The following is a 19,998-nucleotide window of genomic DNA, read 5'->3' on the forward strand; positions in this document are numbered from 1 at the left end:
GAGCACAGCCCTGTACTTAGGAGCATTAAATCAAAATACAGGAACAGGAGTCAGTGGGGCCAGCAGCAGCTCCCAAAGCCAGGCCAGTTTGTCACAGGTGAAACATGACAGTGAGGCTGGAAAATCCTGCAGAAGCTCAGAATAACTCTTTCATAAAAGATACTATTGTGCTATCATCAAGCAGATAAACAACAAAAAGGCAAGCAACAAAGCTGAGGTCAGCCCTGCAGTCAGGCAGCCCAACAGCTCCACCCATTCCAAATGCCCCCAAAGGCATCAGGCAGTGTGTTTGGGCAGCATATCCAACCCAAGAGCCATTGGGTAGAAAACTGTCCTTTCATTACACATTTTGAGAGGAAAAAAATCCAACAGTGGCCCCACAGAACAGTGAGTGTTTAAGCTCAGCAACAGATGTGTCAAATGACTTATCCCAACCATGAGGAGTTAATTGATGCTATAAATAGCACTCTGCAGACAAAAAAAAATCCACTTAATTCTAGTATCCAAAGAATACAGTCTAGCTCTGCTTATCAGTAAAACTATTTTCCTTTAAAGAAGTGGGCTTGGATGTCTTACATGTAGATTAACACAGAGAGATAATTTGATTTCAGGCTATTGAGAGATTTCCTTCCTTTTATGTTTCAGAAGAACAGGGCTGCATGCAGCTAAATGAGATCCACAGATTACAGTAGAAGAAAGGCCAATAAAACTGCATAGCTACATTCCTGGGTAATAACAAATGCTTTTTAATTCTAGGGCTCCAGTCTCAGGGTTTATGAGGGCATTTCCAATTACTACTTTTAAGATTAATGCAAAATAAGTGCATCAAATAGAAACAGTTTCTTTAACCCATCTGAATCAAATATTTAGTATCTCCCAAAGCATTTTATACAATAAATAAACTGGCACTGCTAGGAAAAAAAATTCACAGGTCTGAAGTGTTCAGAATGAGCCTCTTCCCTGTGGTTTTCACCTGCTTTCAGGAGGAAAACAGAACCAAAACCAAAACCCTTCAGCTGTTTTCCAGAACATGGGTCTTGTTTACCTCTCACAGCCGCATCTAGAGGATTGTGTGGCTGCTCTATGGCTCCACCAGGGAACTGAAAACATCAGCACAAACAGGAAAGAACATAATGGCAGTGTTCGTGTATAATTCTTGAAGCCAGTAAATCAAAATAATTTCATTAGCTCTTACCAACTAATCTTCCTGCATTACTCTCCCATATTTCAACCTCTCTCATTAAAAACAATCAGATTTCCACCTTATGTCACTTTAAACCAGGAACAGTATCAATGAAGAGATTAAAGCAATACAAAGACAGAAGAAACAGAATAAATCCCACTGGCTTAAATTCTCTTCAGTAACATCTGTGTCATTCTAAATCCAGGATTTTTTTCTCCAAGCTAGGTTTGGAAGCCTGAGGCACGAACTAAATCTACTCTGTTTAGACCAAAACTGTTGATCTGCTTTCTGTAATGGCATGTGCAGAGCACACCCTTCACTGTTTCAGGATCTGTAAATTTAAAATGCAATCCAAGTTCATTTTACCCTTGCAAGTTTAGGATGCAATCCAAGTTTGTGCTGATTAACACCACAGCTTTTTAGTATTACAAGGCAAACATGCATTTGAGAACTAATAAATAATTTCTGAGCAAAATAAAAGTATTTAACTCATCTGCTGTCTTGAATAATCATTCCGTTCATGCATAAACATAAAGACATGAAAAACAGATACATTTTAATGAAAGTCTTGGAGAAAGTAATCATTCCATATGATGGATTTTAGCATGTAACCTCTGTCAACAGAACAGTCTTTGTTACACACTGCAAAAAGGTGCTGCCTGGTTGTGGAGCAGAAGCATTGCCACAACTGCCATTTCAACTCCCTGTTACCAGGTGCAAGGTGTTGCTGAATTTTCAAGGCACAAACCCTTATTCCTGAGAAGCATTTCCTATTCTATTCTAGAAGCCAAGTATCTTGGCTTCTGTGGGGTTAAACTGATAGCCAAAGCAGTCCTCAGAGAATCCTACTGAGGACATGCCTGGTTCATATCCCTGGGTGTACCAAGATGCCACAGTAACCCCATTGATTAGTCCAGATTCCAGAGCTCTTTACTTGTTCAGATCTTCCCTCACACACCACACAAACACCGTGCTGGTGCTCACCCTGCCAGTGCTACTACCATACTCTGAGCAAAACTGGAAGCATCAGTTTCCAAGGCTAAGATTTCTATCTTTATTACAAGAGGTTTTTATTCACTGGTTTGTGGCTCTATCAAAATGGAAGCACTTGAGCTGCCAGGGAGCACTGGGATGCGGTGTCCAGGCTGCCCTGCAGGTGCTGAGAGCCTGGCACGGGTCACCACAGCCTTGGGCTGGCACACCAATTCCATCCCAGACCTCCAGGGATCCCCTTTGGGCTGCCAACACCAACGACATCCTAGACCTCCAGGGATCCCCCTTTTCCACATCCCCCCTTCCCTGCAGGGGAAACCTGTTCTGAATCTGACCTGCTCATATAGCTCCATTTCGACTGGTCAACTACCACATCTAAATCACATCTGCTGAGGCTGACCCTGACCAGAAAATCAGCAGGAATTGGGAAAAATATTGGATTTAGGGGGTCAGTACCAATTGTCTTCTGGAAAAGTCATTTTCCTCCTGATAGCTATAGTTAGACTCTGATCTCGCCCCTTCCAAGCCAATCCTACATTTTTATCTTTGACTAAATCTTAATGCTTTTTGTAGTTTACATCCCCCACCAAGAATACTTCCTATTTCCAGGAACAAACTTATCACTAGTGCCTAATTACAGTTATTTGGAAGCAGAAATATTTCTTCTAAATCACTGAAGATCTGCTTCAAGAAACAACTTTCTATTCAAACATCCTTTTTTAATAACCATCCTGCTGATAACTGCTGAGTGGGAAAAATAACAATTTTGCTTTAACTTTCTAACCACTTCAAATGTTTCAAGCAAATTCCCTCTATTATACTAAAATTAAAATCCTGCACTATATAAACAGGAATACATTTCAGTTATAATAAACACTTCTAACTCATTTCATTAAAACTATGAAAGTAACAGAGGTAAGTCCCAAACAATTCAGACAGAAAATACAATGTAAACTCTGCTGAGAGTCTTTCCTACAAACAGCTTTGAAACTTTAAATGAGCTATTTATTTTCAATAAAACTTTCTGGTTTGACATATATGTTTAATCTAAAAACAATCAAATGAAAATAGAAAAAAACTTTATAAAAATCAGTAACATGATATGTGTTATTCAGAGGATTATTTTCGAGGAATGCTTGGCAAAAACTGTAATCCACCTACACTGAGAAAAATAAGGCAGTACACAGAAGGGAGCAATATTTCAGGAAAACAAACAAGAGTACTTTAATATTTAATCCCATTATTCACTTTCAAGTCCCCAGATTTAAAACAGACACAGCAAAGTATTGAGGTGAATTCAGAGCAGCTGAAAATGCTTATGGTCATTCTCTAAGAGACCAGAGGACTGGCTTTGGATTGCAGATAAGATATAGCTGGCAGGGAGGGCATGGAGAGAGGAAAAGACATCCAGAGTCTCACGCTTACTGCCCACAGGAAGAAGTCCCACAGCTCTGAGGCATCCCCTGCTCTGTGAGAAAGAAGCTAAATGAGTATTTCCATGGTAATAGGAAAAGGGAGAGATGGCTCAGAGAAGGCAAAAAGAGAAAACTGTCATCCCTGTTTTCCTCAGCTGCACCTGTATTCTACCCCTTACACTGCCTCTGCTCTGGACACAAGGAATGATGGGTCCTGTCCTAGCTCCAGTCTTCAGGGATATCATAGGGGTGTTCCATTCTTTCTGCTCCTCAGCCATTCTACCACTCTGTTACACAAATTTTAGCTGGCCTTCAATAGCATGCAAATGAAGGAATTTCTGAGGTGTAAAGACAATTTAATAAAAGGATAGTGATTTAAGAACACACACACTGAAATAGTAGCAAGACACTCAAGAGACTCAGCTGCAGAAACACAGTACCTTTTATAATCTTTCTTTCTTGTTGTGGCTTTTAAGATGGAAATTCTCCCTTGGTTCGATAATAACTCTGTAAGAGAAACAAAGAAAATAACCAAGATTTTTATTCCATCTAGGGGAAATAGGAAGAGGGGATTATTTTTGAATAACTAATAACATTTACATAATACTGTGAAAGTCTTTTATTTGTATCTCTCCTTGGTTCCCCTTCCTGAGTCATGCTGGTTTACAAAAAAAGCATTAGATCTGGCATCTATTCCACCATCACCTGAAATCCCAAGAAAATCCCACAGACTGGAGTATTGAAAGTCAACTCCATTAAAAGATCCTCCTGATTTCTGTCCCAGTGCCACTCATATGTGCATAAATCACACATTCCTCAACTTAAATTTTTAATCAAATATATATTTAATTCCCCATTAATTCCTAGATTTAGAAGCAAAAATGTTTGCCTCATAAGCACACACCAAAGCATTTTCAGTCATCCAGATCTAAATGCCATCTAGTGGTTCTAAAAATGTCAACTGTGGTTCCACAGATACACCTCATCCTGTCTGACATTATTTCTCCTAACAGCAGAGAACAAGAGAAATTAGGACAGAAAATTCACCAGAAAGAACTTAAGAACTTGATGTTTTTCAAAATCTTCTTTTTTTTTTTTTTTTTTTTTTAGAGCTTCATGCAGCATTCCCATTAAGCATTGTTATCCTAGCAATTTCCCAAAGTTAGCCAGCAGGATCCTTTGTCTTGGCTTCCCACTCTCCTGCTCTCTTTCTGAGAGCAGGAACATTCCAAGTAGTTGATTCCTGCAGATCAGCCTTGCTGGGTTTCCCTCAGGTGAAGTTTACCCAAAAAGCAGACATGCCACTGCCCTTCCACCAACACATGGCTCCATCCCCTTCTCACTGTTCCTCCTTTGCCTGGATGGCACAAGGCAGCCAAATAAATACCTGAGTGGTAAGTAAGGAAAAGCACTCCAATCCTGCAGATTCACTGTAACCACAGAGGTGCTAAAAGAAAATTCAACATCTCTAATGTAAGAAGAGAGCTTCTCTGAAGCCTAATTTCTTCTAGCTTTTGCCTCATAAGAAAAACACTTATCTCCTCTAAGTAAACTAATTTTTTTTATTTTATTAAGCCAGAAAGAAATAATTTTACATTTAGTGTCACATGGAACAGACAAAAACGACTGGAAAAAATACTTCCCTTGATTTTTCTTTCTCCTTTTTCACCTGTATTTTTATTGTTGATTCAGAGTCAAGAAGACAAGCTGCCTAAGGCTTGGGATGTCCTGGGTAAGACCTAGTCCTACTATAGCATTCATGTACAGCTGTGGGATTGTTGAATCTTTTTATCTAATAACCTGGGAATAAAGTGCATCTGCCTACTTCATAATATCCCAAACTATATATATAAAATATCAGCACTCTAATATATACCCACCGTATTACTGGTGGCCTTCTAGTGATTATCTCACCTGTTTCGCCTGAAATTTAGTGTTGATTACCAAGAAAAACCTCCTTGCCTTTTTAGCACAAATCTAGTGTTTCATTTTACTCTTTGAGCAGGGTATTTGTCCAGCAGTGGCAGTCCCTGATGTGCTGTGTGGGTTAAAGCAAACACCTGGATCAGACAATGCTGCGCTCACAGGGGCTCAGTCCAGCTGCCAGCAGGAAGCCAAGGGCTGGTTTGTACTGGCTGCTGCCAGCTCAGAGCTTCAGCCCAAACCCTGGGGAGCCTGCAGCTTGCTGAGGCTCATGGCCATCCTGCCAAGTCCCCCTTTCATCCCTTGGTTGCTGCCCATTTGTTAACACAACCTGTGGTGCAGAGGAGAGGGGGAAAACCCACCAGCTTGGATGCTATTACATTTAATAAAACACCTGGGTTTCATTACAAAAATGCTGCTTCACTCCAGTGATATACTTTTATTGCTAATTTTAATCAAGTATCTTACAGCTCTCAAATGGGAAAGGTGGAGAAAAACCTGTAATGCCTTTTCAGATTGCTTGTTATCTCTCACTTGTAACTAATTACCCCAGTTGCACTGTTAAAGACTGAGTGGTTTTATGTTTGCTAGCCAACAAATGACTAAGAAAAAAGAAGACATCAGACAATTACTCTCTAGCTATAGTAACTAATTAAGATAAATATTTTCAGAAGAAAGAACTTAACAGAACATCAAGGCACTGACACTGCAAAAATGTCTGGGAAAGTAAAGCATCTATCAGCAAAGCATTTCTTGCCAGTCAGCGAGTTCCACAATTGCATCCCCACCACACTTCATTCTTGTCCTACTCCAGTGAACACAATCAGTTATTAAAGCTTTTCTAACATGGTGACAATGTGAGCAGCTTATTGGACTACAGGAAGACTTAGGGACAAATTTTCATTCTGCACCATTGCAAATGTGTGCACTGGCAACAGATGAGCACTTTTACACAAACAGCATGATGGGAAGTACAGCAGCAACGTGTTCTACCATTCCTTTTTCTTAATGTCTTATTTTATATCATCAGCTATGCCTGGTCTGTGCTGGCAGTCCACTCCTCACACCTTCTTGGTCACTTGTCAAAAGGCTTCTGAGCATCGACCCAAGCTCTTGAAAACATTTGCTTTCAGTCAGTGGGAGGAGCAGCCTTCAGCCAGGTACAGCCTGGGCAGCTCCACTGGAATGCCTGGGCTTGGCTCCCACTGTGCCAGTCTGAGTGCCAGTGTGACACAAACCAGGGCTGGAACACGTTCTGGGGCACAGAGCAGATCCCTCACCTCTGCACAGAAACTGGTCACATTAACACTGCCTGGTGTGAGGCAAGCAAGCAGTGTAGCCCGAAATAAATGAGACAAAACCACAGTGTGGATGGACAAGCAGACTGCTTTTCAATTCAGCTGCAATACTACTATAAGCACACATAGCAAAATCTTGCCCAGGGTATGAATGGGAAGTCTTTATCTTTGGCTCTCTGGCATTTCTGGCATTAAAACAACTAATAAGGAATGTGGATGATGTAATTTATTTGGTAGCAGAAAAATTACCTGCAACCTTATGGCTCCAGCCCTCTCTGCACACCTACAACCTCAAAGCAGCCTCAAGGAACAAATGCTTCTGTCACTTACAGCAGCAGAGTGCAGTCAGCACAACTTCACTTGCCAACAGCCACCCCAATGGAAAAGAGACCAGTGGAAAAGAGCTCACTTAGTCCCAGATTAATTTGTCTGTCCATGTTTTGTTTTATTGATTGCAAGAAGCTGATACCCTCCAATTGTATGTTTTCCTTGGCAAGAGCTCTTGTGACAGATAAATCACCAGAAGTTTGGGCAGAGCTGAATAGAGCTCTCCGAAGTGTATTTTGTATCTGCTGTGATTTACTTAACTAAGAGACAAAGAAGTGAAAAGAAAGAATTTTCTTCCTTCACCTTACATCTTCATTTGCTAAACTGCTATTTTATTTCACAAAGAAATGTAGGATATTCTGACTGACAGCACAGTTCTGCTTTTATGTAAGGTATCAGATGGCAAACATGAGGTAGCTACATTATACAACTCAGTGTGTGGGTATATGCTTTGTCACAACTTGCATCAAAACATATGAAACAGTCATGGGAAGTGAGGTTTCTGCTCTTAAAGATGTGATACAAACATAATGAACAGCAGCCACCCTGCACACTCATTACAAAGCTTTCCATCAAAAGAGGTGGACTTCAAGCTGTTTGATATTTTAATATTTACACTCAATTATCTCTAGAAATTTATTTAAAACAGCATTATTTTTGTGTTACTTAGGAGCTCTGAGTTCCCTTAGAAACTCCTACTCATTCTTAATTATAGTGTAAATCAGCATGTTAACATCAAGCGAGCAACCACTAACTAAAGCAGCTGATACAAATGCAGACAAAGTTCAGACAGAAGTAGTGGCAAAATGCCCAGAAAGTTCCAAACTCCCTCTGAACAGCTCAGTCAACGTGGAGAGATACACAGACCTTTCAAAAGAGATGTGCTGGGTAACAGCAGTTACTGCCAATAAATTTTATATAAATATTACAGAAGTAGTAAAGAGCCCATGCATCAGTACACAGACATGTCACAGATAAGAACTGTGGCTTTTTAAAATGTCAGGACTGAAAATGTACGACAGCCTATAAAATGTCACTCAAGTCATTACATGCTACCAGTGAAGTAAATAATTTATTACAGAAACAACGGCTGAACTAACTCTGCCGAACCAGGTGCACCTCTTTCCTCTACTGTGTTGCTGTTGATAAAGATGTGACATATTAAAAGAAATGTATGAAATACAGAACTACAAAAGCCAATGTACAGAGATTCACTTTGCTGTGCTGTGATACAAGCAAAATTAAAGCTAATCCTTTCTTCTGAAGGAAATGTCACAGACTTCTGTGCATTTGGCAAATTAATATTTATAAGAAGCCCAGACAGTTTAGTGTTTTTAATACAGGACTAAGATTTCCTCCTGAACATCAAACAGAGAAGTTGCACTCTAACAGCAGTTTCTTGATTGCAACAAACCTCAATGACAGTATTTCCAAGTCATGTTTTCCATCATTCCGATTAGCAACTGTGTACAACTGGGACATCTGCAAAATCCACCAAGTAGCCATAAATTATACATTCCTAACTCTTTAAAGTTAACACATAATAATCTTCTTATCAAGAGCCTGCTGACAGCTGCTAGTACTATGTTCCTAATAATTCTCATTACAAACAGACATCCAGGAATGGAAAAACAAGGTACACACTGGTGCAGATACATATATAATAAGTGAGACTTTACCAACAGCATTGTTTCAAGAACTTACATAGCAATAAAACTATGACTGAACACCTTTAATTTAAAAATGTAATTTAAAATTTTACAGCCTAAGATGCATAAGAATTCATCACACCCAATTAAATTAAAATGCAGCAGTCGATCACTTTTTATGAAAATTTTTAAAGGAATTTTGTTATATCACATGCTAATATAATAATATGGAGTTTCATTTAATTTAGATGATGAATTATCTAATTTTGTTTTCTAGTATACTAAGGGTACCTAAATTGAACTTGATAGCATTCATGGGGTAACCAAAGTCACCTTTTATGTATTATGGAAAGAGGATAAATTTATTCATTTAAATGGGAGGCAAAGGTGATCTTCCAAAATTCTATCATGAAATTTAATCTTGGAAAAAGAAGGATAAAAAAATCAATCCTGGTTTTAGTAATAATATATTAGTGCCAACAAAGTTCACAACAACTGTGGGAAACTGGTTGCAGATGCTTGTATTCTCCAGAGTAGAAATTCCTCTCCAAGCAAACCAGACCCAGTCCTGTAACCATAAGGTTAAGGGAGCAGATTTTCCAAAGCAAGATGGAATTTTTAAGAGAATCTTTGTTCACAATTTTAATTCAAAAAGGAAAGCTGCAATTCACAATCAATATCCTACTGCAGCCATAGAGCACAGATGAGCTGTGCAGCACAGCAGAGCCGTGTCCCAGTTCCATGGGGGTGACAATGACAGCAGCACCATCAGATGCTCTGTGCTGCTCTGACAGTGCCCTGGTGAGCTCATGATGCTGCACTCACTGCCCGTGGCCAACAGCTTCTGCCCTGGCAATTACACTGGCAAGGGCTCAGCTTGAACAAAAGCAGCTACCAGACAGTTTGTCAAGCTAGGAAATTTCTTACCAAAAATATGTACTTGAAAAATGTCCAGTTCTTTCTGTGCCCAAATGGAAGAAGAAAATCAGCCTGAGTGAAAGCTTAACTAACAATATTTTGTGAATAAAATTACAGGGTAGCCTAACTTAAGAACCGTTTTCCTGATAATTTGCATTGCTGCAGATAAATCTGAATACTCTTAACAGTGTAAGCTGACCACTAGAATGACCACATGCAGTCACTTCTAGACCAGCACCCAATTCTGTAACTGACATAAGACCTTCTACCACAGAAAAATTACTGTCACATGCTAATAAAGGTAGAAGAAAGGAACAAAAAATACAGGTAAGACTGGAGAAATGACACTTGACAGGGAGAATGATAATTTGCTGGTTGTCAAGAGCAGTGAGTGACAAATCTCTGGAATCTCAGAAGTAATCCTTAACATCTAAGTGATACCTTCCTCTTGTCCTTAAAAAAGACAATTGAATGAGGCCTCAGTCACATCTCTAACAGCACCTCCTCACATGAAGCAGGATTTAAATTTTTTTTTAAACAAGAACTTAGAAAAGTAGCTTGAAAAATGGGGAGTTCTGTAATAAACCTGCAGAATCCACAGCACTCTCTTGGGTGGTAGGAGCTGCACACATCTTCCAGAAAACTGGCAAGGTGGATGTGTGTGTATGCAGGCAAGCTTAATGAAGACTCCCAAAGTAACAAAATACATATAAACATTTAGGAAACCAAATGGTAAGTAGTCAGATCATTTCAGATGGGCTGGCATTCTTTAAACTTCATATTTCACAGAAGCACTGATTTAACTAAATCCTACTGATTTTCGCAGTAGGAATTGCAAGAATGGAAAATCTGTACCTGCATGACAGCAAAAGAGCACAGCAGCACAGCATGTCTTAGCCAACAATTACGTATATTCTATTTAATTGCATAACAAAGTTTCCATTTGTCTTTGTTTAAAAATAATTTAATAAATTCGGTTTATTAATGATGAACTAAAGGCAGAAGTTCACATAAGAGAAAAAGTAAGGCCTCTTACTCAGTCATGCCAATGGAAGAGTGTGACATTAGCACAGATTAGGATCACTAATACAAATTGCTTCAATACAGCAAAGGGAAAATTAAAGGTGAATTACTGTAGTAATCTAAACAGAAAAACAATTGCCAAGGAAAGATATAAATATCATCCAAAATTGCTGCTCTAAGAATGTAAAACAGATGGGTAGGGAGAATATCTAGGGATAGAAGAAATCAATCATTTGCAGTTGATAGAGATGAGAGCTTAGTAACCTTTCCTGGCCAACTGGGAATTCACACAAAAAGCAGGGATAGCTTAATGAAGAAGGAAATATGAAAAATATTTCTATTCCAAGTCCCAGAACTCTTACAAGCTTCATGCTTCATTCTAATGCATTCAGGCTACTGGGCAGTCATTGCATTCAGGCTATTTGAAGATGCACCAACATATTCAAGCACTAAGCTACAAGTCTCTCAATTCCCAGGACAAACAAGAGCAGCTAAAGCATGCACTAAGTTTCCAGAAGTGTGTGTTCCACACTTGCATATAAATTCTGTATCTATAATCTTACATTAACTGAAGCATGGTAAACATATACATTTATTAACAGAGTTTGTTTCCTAGTGTTTTCCGTGCATATGTTTAACAATCGTACAATTGTAACAGTTTTTTGGGTTTAATCTGGTCTTTAAACACTAAGAGAGTTCAGCCTCTTCTTTTAAGAGGATTAAAACATGAAAGCAGCAGGAATTTGGTTATCCAGGCACTTCTGAAGCAGAATTATTTGCTTTGCCACACTGCTTCCTTTTTTATGGTGACTGCTCTCATCTCTTTCATGTATTACTGTAGCTCTTCTGATATAGAAAATTTATTACAAATCTACTGTAGAGAAGTTGAATCAATTATTTAGACCTATATTAAAAAAAATAAACCTCTTGTTTTGTATTTATCTTTAAGGACAATTAAGGGGGATTACATGAAAACATATTCCTACAATTCTAACATCTTGCTAATTTCAAGCAACTTCTTGTTGTTTTTCTAAGAAATATTGGGAGGATGTGCTACAGAAAACCTAACCAAGAAAGAGTGTTGGGATTCTGAGACAGACAAGCCAGTACTTAAAATAGGAAGAAAAAAAAAAAAAAAACCAAAAAAAAGGTGGGGGAGTAAACTCAGATCACTAGAAATTTGGCAATTACAATAAACTGCCCAATCTATTTCAGTGACAGCTTGATCTCACAGTCCCAAATTCTGCATTTTTCTCCCAGTGGAGACACAAACAAGAGAGCAAAGGCTTTTGAAAGGCCAAATTAAGCAGTGTAGTACTGAGGAGAGCACATGCTAGAAAGCCTGGCAGTGAAACACACTGACACCAAATACATTTGTGGGCAGGAAGAACACAGAAACACTGGCAAGGAAAGGCACTCAGGAGAGCCACATTTACACTGTGAACAGAACAGCAGTGCTACGTGTGAGCTGGCACTGGCAGCGTGTGCCAAGGTGTGACCCTGGAGAACTGTCCCAGCTCTGTCCAGAGAGCCTCAGTCGCTGTGTTTATCCCTCTCACTGGATGGGCTTTAAGTGGCTGTGGTGGTGCTTGCCAGGACAAAAATCTGAAGTAGCAAAGTAGCAAACTAATTCATATTAAATGATAATTCTGATATGTGATTCAGTGACTGCAGAGAACTGTCTCTGTGGCTAGACAGAGGAAAACAAGAAGGAAAAAAACACATGCCAGCAAACAAACAAGGAAAATAAGGTGAACAGAGAAGAAAGCACACACTGAATCTGTCCTACGGAGCCACTGCTGGTCAGGAAAGGGAACAGGTAATTACTAGAAGAGAAATAAACAGGAAAACAATTCATATACATTTGCTCCATGCTACAGTTCCTGCTCTTCATGTTGATAGCAGGATTAATACACATTCCTGGTAAGGACAGTAAGCGTGGAACAGCATTGCTTTGAAAATTTATGTATTTATCAGTATAGATTTGACACACTTGTTGAATCTGTTTTTCAGTACCATTTAACCTTTCCCCTTTTGCTCATAAAAACCACAGAAATGAGAACAATTGAGGTCACAGAAGTAGCAGTGGCATAGCTTTTGGAGGTGTGGATGCCACACTGGGATCTGTCTGGGCTCAGATGTAGTTGAGATCTCACACCCTGCAGAACCTTTCAGCTGAGCACTCTGCTCACTGCAGCTCAGGCTCAGGGAGTGGAGCAGCAGGACAGGGACTAACACAACATGAGAAACCACAAAGCAGTGAAAAGCTGACAGATCTAATTTTAGTTTTGCCAGCCTGGACAGCGTCCTCGCAACAAGCACCGAGTGCGATAAAACCGATGAACAGGACCGGCCGTCAAATGCACAGAAGCAGCAGCTCCATCACACAAGTCTTATGTGCATCTTAAATATTTATAATGTGCAGATTTAAGAGACAGAATCTGGCTGCACATCTGTTCTTTCAGTCCAAAGGGCTGCTGTTGGATGGGGGCAGCCAAGCTACTGCAGGTCCTGCAGTCCCGACACTCATGTGGGGCTGGGCTGGCTCCAGCACCTCAGAGCTGGGGCACACCACCAAGGTTCAGCTGCCAAACTTCTCCCCTCTCATTTTATTATTCCTCTTGAATGATTCAGAGATGTCTCTCGTTTCTGTGGCACCAAAAATGCAGCTAAGGATTGATGATGCCAAAAACACTGGCCTCAAAAAACCCTCAGCTTGACTCGTTAATAGAGAGGGGAAATATATTTCATACAACTACCTTGGAAACGAGCAAGATATTTTGATTTTAAATCACAACAGTGTCACAGGCATTAGGTGCTTCTCAGATCTCAAAACATACAGAAATGAAACAGATCCTATGAATACAGTATCAGATATAATGATACCATATCAGACTTGCAAAACTGCACAAAAAAATACACTTGTCTGAGACTTGCTAGAAAAATTGCAATGAACTAACAAGTAATGATATACTTTATATTAAAAAAATGTAATCGCCCTGAGTAGTCTGAAGAAAAAAGTTTCTATATATTAAGCTGCTCATATAATGCTAATAAATCTCCATGATAATATAAAATAAGCTGCTATTTCCTCTAGGCCTCATCCAAGTCCTACTGTTCTTCTCCCTTAGAAAGGGAGATGGACTTTTCCATGTGTCCAGAGGCCATCCAGACTCTAAAAGAGAACATGAAGCAAATATACCATCCACTGAAACCCTGTTATTAACCTACTTTTATTAACAATACTAGAGTTTTAATAACATAAAGGGAATTCCACGGTTTTAAATAATATTTTTTCATCCACCAAAGTGCCCATAAATTTTTGTAAATTTTGGTAAAGCCATTAGCATATATTTTCCAAGAGCTAGTATATGCATAACCTTATTATTAAAAACTCTAGCAGGCTCTCTGACTGTTAACCACACTCAGTCCTACATGAAGGCAACAGGAAATTAGACTGTGGAAGAACTACGTAATTTCACTCTAGATGTTAATTAAAAGAAATCACTAAAGTCAGAGAAGTTTAAATCAATGAGAGAATAAAAGTCCACATTCAGGTGAGACCTAAATCCAAGGCTAAGGCCACAATAAATCTTAACATGACTCGGCCATGTTCACTGATGCTGAGACCTACAAACTGCAGCCTCTTTGCTGCTGAAAGTCACAATCCACCATTCTTTTAATTAAAAGTTGTTTAGGAATATGACTGAGCTTTCATTAGGTCTCTGAGACACAGTTTTGAAGGGCATATTTTAATTGTATGTGTGTCAATCATAAACCCATCCAATTGTCATGGAAACACACAATCATGAGGAGTCAAATGATTAACTTGGCAGCTGAAACAAAAGTTTTATTGTTGCAATTGACTGAAACTCTCTCGTTTGCATATATTAAGCTGAATGGAATTACAGTAATGGCCATGCTGCTGGACACAGTGTTCTGTCAAGACTTTAAACAGATTTAGTGCTTCAATTCTTTCTAGAAAACATGCATTATTCTGATTGATATCAGGAGAATGCTTGGTCCTTAATATCTGTAATGACATAATCATGCAAAAGGAAATTATTTAGACTGACTGACTGTGAGCTCAGTTTCAGGAGCTGGCTGTTGAAACGAGTAGATATAATTAATTATGCTAATTTATATGCATATGTAACCTGGATACAACAGAGACACCACAGAGAACTCTAGCATTTCTTTTTACATCTTCATTTCTCAGCTGCACCCAACTCCACACTTGTGAAACACTAAGAGGAATGTGAAGAATGTGCAGCAACATTTAGATGTGTCTAAAGGGTGGCATTTGCCCCTCTCCTAAGTGCTAAGGAAAGGAGAAAGAAAACTGGTCCCCAAATGCCAATGATGGCCTATATCCCTGGGAAACAAAACTCACCAGCCCAGATTCCTGATGGCAGACTGCAGGAGCCACTGGGCACAGCTAAAAGAAAAGCCACAGCTGAACAGAAAAAAATGAAACCAATTTCAGGTGTATAGAAATAATTTTTTAGGTTTTAGAGAAAAATATCCCCAAGTGAATATTAATTCATGTTCTATTTCCATTTCATGAAATGCTTAGGAATTACATCACATTAGGTAATCTGGGTGCAGTGTTCACCTTGAATAGTATCTAGTACCTAGTTACCTAGTCATAGCCCTGAAATTTCATTCTCTTGCCATAGATCAAAGTTCTTACATTTATTATAACATTGAATAACCTTCATATTACTCCTTCTCAATGTTGAATTGCCCTTCTGATTCCAATCAGAGAGATCTGAAAAAAATCAGATCATTAAAAAAACCCTCTTTATTCAGAAACACATGAACAAAGCTAAAAACGTCACTCTACATGCTCTGCTTTCAATTCAGATTATTATATCAATTTATTCAGAATCACTCACCATCAGTGCTCTTGGACTTAAACTTCTCCACCCCTTACTAATACACAAACTGCCCAGGACAACAGGTACTATTGAAGATTCTTGTTACACAGAGAACTATTCCCCCTTATACATCAAATTCATAAATAAATGCATAGGCTGTGTCAGAATTTCCTTTGAAGAACAAAGCTATGACAGCTAACATGTTCTTTGAAATAATGAGAAAGGAATGGATGCAGCACTGCACCCTGCACTCACACTGTTAGCCCCTACTGGAGCTGGGAAATCTGGCCACGAGTGCTACTGTCCTGAAGCCATGGTTTGGGGGGTGTGAAATTTCATGCCACAATATCTAAAAATATGTAGAAGCTGGATCAAGTTCAACATCAGCACAAGTCTACTGAAGTGTAAGACTGGCCTTAAATATTCCAGCTATTCCAGCACTGCAGACTCCTACCCCTAACAGTGCCAAAGAAAAGCACAGAGATGAACTTGCAGTAGTGCTTTGCAGGATAAAGTTACACCGAGAAGGATGGGGGCTGCCATCCTGGCTAAGGAATCCAGATGCTCTGCTGCAGCAGGAACAGGGCCAGCACAGCCTGAGCAGCACAGAATGCACAGGAAGAGCGCTCTGAATTCCTTGCAGGCCAGTGCAATACAGTGGTTTGCTCTTGATCTCTGAACCTGGAATCTGTCAGTCAAGAGAGCTATTTCTCCTACATTTTACTATGATGTAATCTAAAACAACTTTTTACTTTTGTTTTTTACAAGCTAAGACACTCATATTTACAATGTTCTGCACCTCCGCTGGATCTCCTAAAGCTCTGTTTTGTCTGCAACCAACTTCTGATAATTTGTTCTGGGTGGTCTTCAGGACATGAAGTAAACTGGTGCACTGCACCTGTTTTTTCAACACATGTAATGATTTATGTCCATCTTTGGTATTGTAGGCCTCATTGTGAGGCCTACATGATGAGGCCAAGATACAGTGAACCAAAAAGCTAAAAACTGTGTTTGAGAACTTCTGTTCCGTTTCTGCTTGTCATTTAAAACTTTGCTTGCTATTTATTCTGACTGTTTAAAATTTCAGTACTTGAGGAATTTCATGCAACAGTCCTCACAAAATCTGGTTTGATAGACAGTACTTTGAAGATAAAACCCAGACAGATATTTTTTAACCACTAGAATTGTCTAGTAGTGAATTTCTGCTGCTACAGAAAGAAGCAGCAAATGCCTGAAGCAGAATTTCACTGGTTTGGATTGTTTACTAGAGAGATTTAATTGACACACCAGCAGGTTATTTTGCTGATCTCCCTGCCTGTACTCTGGTTCTGCTCACAGATGAATCAATGATCTTGAAATCTTGTTACCTGCCTCTGTGGCTTGAAAACATCTGACTGTGCAAATTACTATTTTTATCCCTTTTCATTTGATAGGCTAGCTGTGTTATGCCCAAAAATGTCATAAGGAGATATTATCTCCTCTTTTAGTAATTCAGTACACCTTATAATTAAGAAATATTTATTAATATTCCTGTATCTGTCAAACCATTAACTCCACATAACACAAATGAAATTACATCTCCCTGGAACCCTGCTAAGATAAAGTAGGATCAAGATTAAAAACTCTTGCAGCTGATCTTAAGGCTTCTTTTTATGGTGGTCACTCTTCATTGTGAGGGCAATCTGCCACAAGGAATGTTACCTCTAAGAGCAAGTAACTCTACCTGAATGGCTGGGAAAATGCCAGGGTTTTGGTTTTTTTTTTTTTTTTATTTTGGTTTTGGGCTAGTGTCTGAATTTGCTCCAGCTCTGGAGTTAGCCAGAGGTGTCTGGTAGCAGCAGGTCGGGGTGGAGACATCGCCTGCCCTGGCTAACACGTGCCCTCTCCTGGCAAAGCCAAGCAACACTCTCTCTCACTCTGAACCTCCTGTGGGATAAAATGCTTTTCAGTGCTCCAAATGGTGAATTCTGATAAATACACAGAACCAGTACCTTTGGCATTAGTCAGGATGTAATGCAAAGGCAGAACAACCTGTGTTGGGACTAACCAGGAAGGAGTGTCTTTGAGGTTTCTAAGATTTCTTTGAAGATTAAAGCAAAGACTTTAGCAGAGATACAAGCAAAGATTTCTAAAGAACTCTAAAACTGAAAGTGCAAAGGAAATGGCAAAATATGAAACACACCTTTCAAGTGAAGCAGGAAAAAATTATTTATTTCCCTACTGGTTTAACTGCTTTGCAGTATTTTAAGACTATACTTTCTTCCTTCAGGTACAGGAACTCCAAAGACATGACTTCTACCTACCACACTTCCTTAACACACCTTACACAACCTCAAGCATACTGCAGTCCTTCCCATTTCCCTTCTCCTGCATCCCTTCTGCACTGTCCCAAGGACAGTGGCCATGTTTGCACATTTCCCCATATGCAATTACAGCAAGTAAACATCAATGGGAAAGGCATCCCCTCTGCAGAGGGACGTGTTGCTGTGAGAGGAGCAGAACTGGTTCCTGGCAGGCACTGGACAGTGCTCACTCAGCTCACAGTGAGTGCCACTGCAACAACAGGAATGCTTCACTGGGAGCATCTCAAGTGTTGCTGCTTTTTCCAACCAGCACAATTCCTGTTCTGTGCCTGGTCTTTCCTCCCTTTACTTTCCACAGAGAACCAGAACTAACTCAATAATATTTCAGTTGAAGATTTCTTGCTCCAGACTGTTCTCTGGTTCTGTACCACCCATCCATTTACCCAAATCACTGGGGGGATTACAATCCTTTCCCCAGCTTATTTTCTCCAAGGAAAAATGAAAATGACAGAATGTTTCTTCCCTTATCTGTTCCTCATTGATGCAGAGCTCTATGGCTAAAATGCTCATCAATATCAAAATCCTAGGCATGACTGAACTTTGAAAAAGCTAAACACCAACTAGTTTGATTTATAGACCCAGGAGACCAAGTCAATTACAAAAGAGTAAAGTAAAATTAATTTTCCATTCAGAGCTGTCTTTAAAATGTGTCGCCTAGCCTGAAAAATATAAAAATTAGTATTAAGTAGATCGCATAATTGCTTCTGCTGGGCAAAATGGCTTCAAATTCCACCTTCAGAGTTGTCACATACCCAGAAAATACCAGAAGATGCATCCAGGCAAGGCAAAATCTAAGACTTTTTCCCCCTTATGTCACTCCACTGAGTTCTGTGGACTTGGACAAGCACTGAACATTGAACATGTCAAGCTGTACCAGCCTGACGGTATCTCTGTAACTGGACTGAGTCTCTCTGGCATCTGTTTGGGAAGCACAGCATAAGGCAAGTTCATCAGTTCAAACCTCATAAAGAGATGGTGCAGATGCACTTCAGAGCAGATATTGCAGACTTTATTTTCCATTTGAGAACTTTGCATCTTTTAGGTAATGCACATACATAAATACAGAACATTAGCATAAGAGCTTAAGAGATGCAATCTGGGATATTTTAAGCTTCATAAGAGTTTGCAGTTTTATGACAGCATTAAAAAGCTCTTTGATTCAGCTGCAGGTTAACACACAGTGCCCCATTTTCATTTCTGTGCTAGCTGATGTTAAGTTCATGTGGCACATGCAGCAGAAGGGAAGCAGCCAGGGATGAGTAAGCCCTGGCAGGCAGGGGCAGGGCTGCACGCCTGGCAAGGCTCCAGCAGTGGAGCTGCTCGGGAAGGAGTGGCTCTCACTCCTGCCACAGGGATCCGGCCCTCAGCCACTCGCACAGGTCCCCACATCACAAACAACAAATTCACTTCCAGAAATAAATTGTCTCGTAAATCCTTGTCATTCAATATTGCAATTGTATTTGTGTGGCTTAGATTGTGGTAACTGGGAATGAGGCAAGCAGGAAGTGAAGGTTAATTCTGAAAGGTTAAACTCCCTTTTATACTGAAATAATTTTGTTATGAATAAGGGACCTAGAAAAGCAGGACAGCTATTGATGAGCCAGTGACAGAATAAAAACTTTATCAATTGCTGAGGTTATTTAGTGTGTCAGTACTGAAAAATTTGAAAGCTTCTAATTTTGTTCTTCACAAAAGAAGCTCCCTGCTGTTAACAACTTCACAATGAATTTTCAGCATTCAACTTCAAATCAGAATCAGTACTAGAGCTTAATACTTCTCTTATGTACTAAATCAAACACAAAGCTCAAATTCTGGGCAAAAAGCATTACCAGCTCTTTACACTTCAGGCAATTTCTTTGTATAGATAATAAATTAATCTACATATCTCAATCCAGCAACTGAAGTCAGATTACAGAAATATCTTAAATATTAGTTTACATACTCAATGGAGTTCTGCTCCAAACAGCACTTACATCAATCTAAATAAAGTATCCAGTACACAGATACTATTTTAAGCGCCTTTTGC

General features: G+C 39.5%; 1 protein-coding gene across 8 annotated transcripts in view; it reads right to left on the reverse strand.

Annotated features, from left to right (window-relative positions):
• ARVCF (ARVCF delta catenin family member) overlaps positions 1-19,998 on the reverse strand; it is a 245,730-nt gene that overhangs the window by 159,804 nt on the left and 65,928 nt on the right. For all 8 annotated transcript variants that reach the window (XM_054288896.1, XM_054288897.1, XM_054288901.1 and 5 more), the window contains one exon: positions 4,032-4,098. The gene's annotated coding sequence lies outside the window, so the exon portion shown is untranslated. The remainder of the gene's footprint in view (positions 1-4,031; positions 4,099-19,998) is intronic.

Source organism: Melozone crissalis, unplaced genomic scaffold (genome assembly GCF_028551555.1).
Source record: "Melozone crissalis strain CALT ecotype California unplaced genomic scaffold, PUWL_Pcris_2 ptg000063l_1, whole genome shotgun sequence".
NCBI classification, from domain to species: Eukaryota; Metazoa; Chordata; class Aves; order Passeriformes; family Passerellidae; genus Melozone; species Melozone crissalis.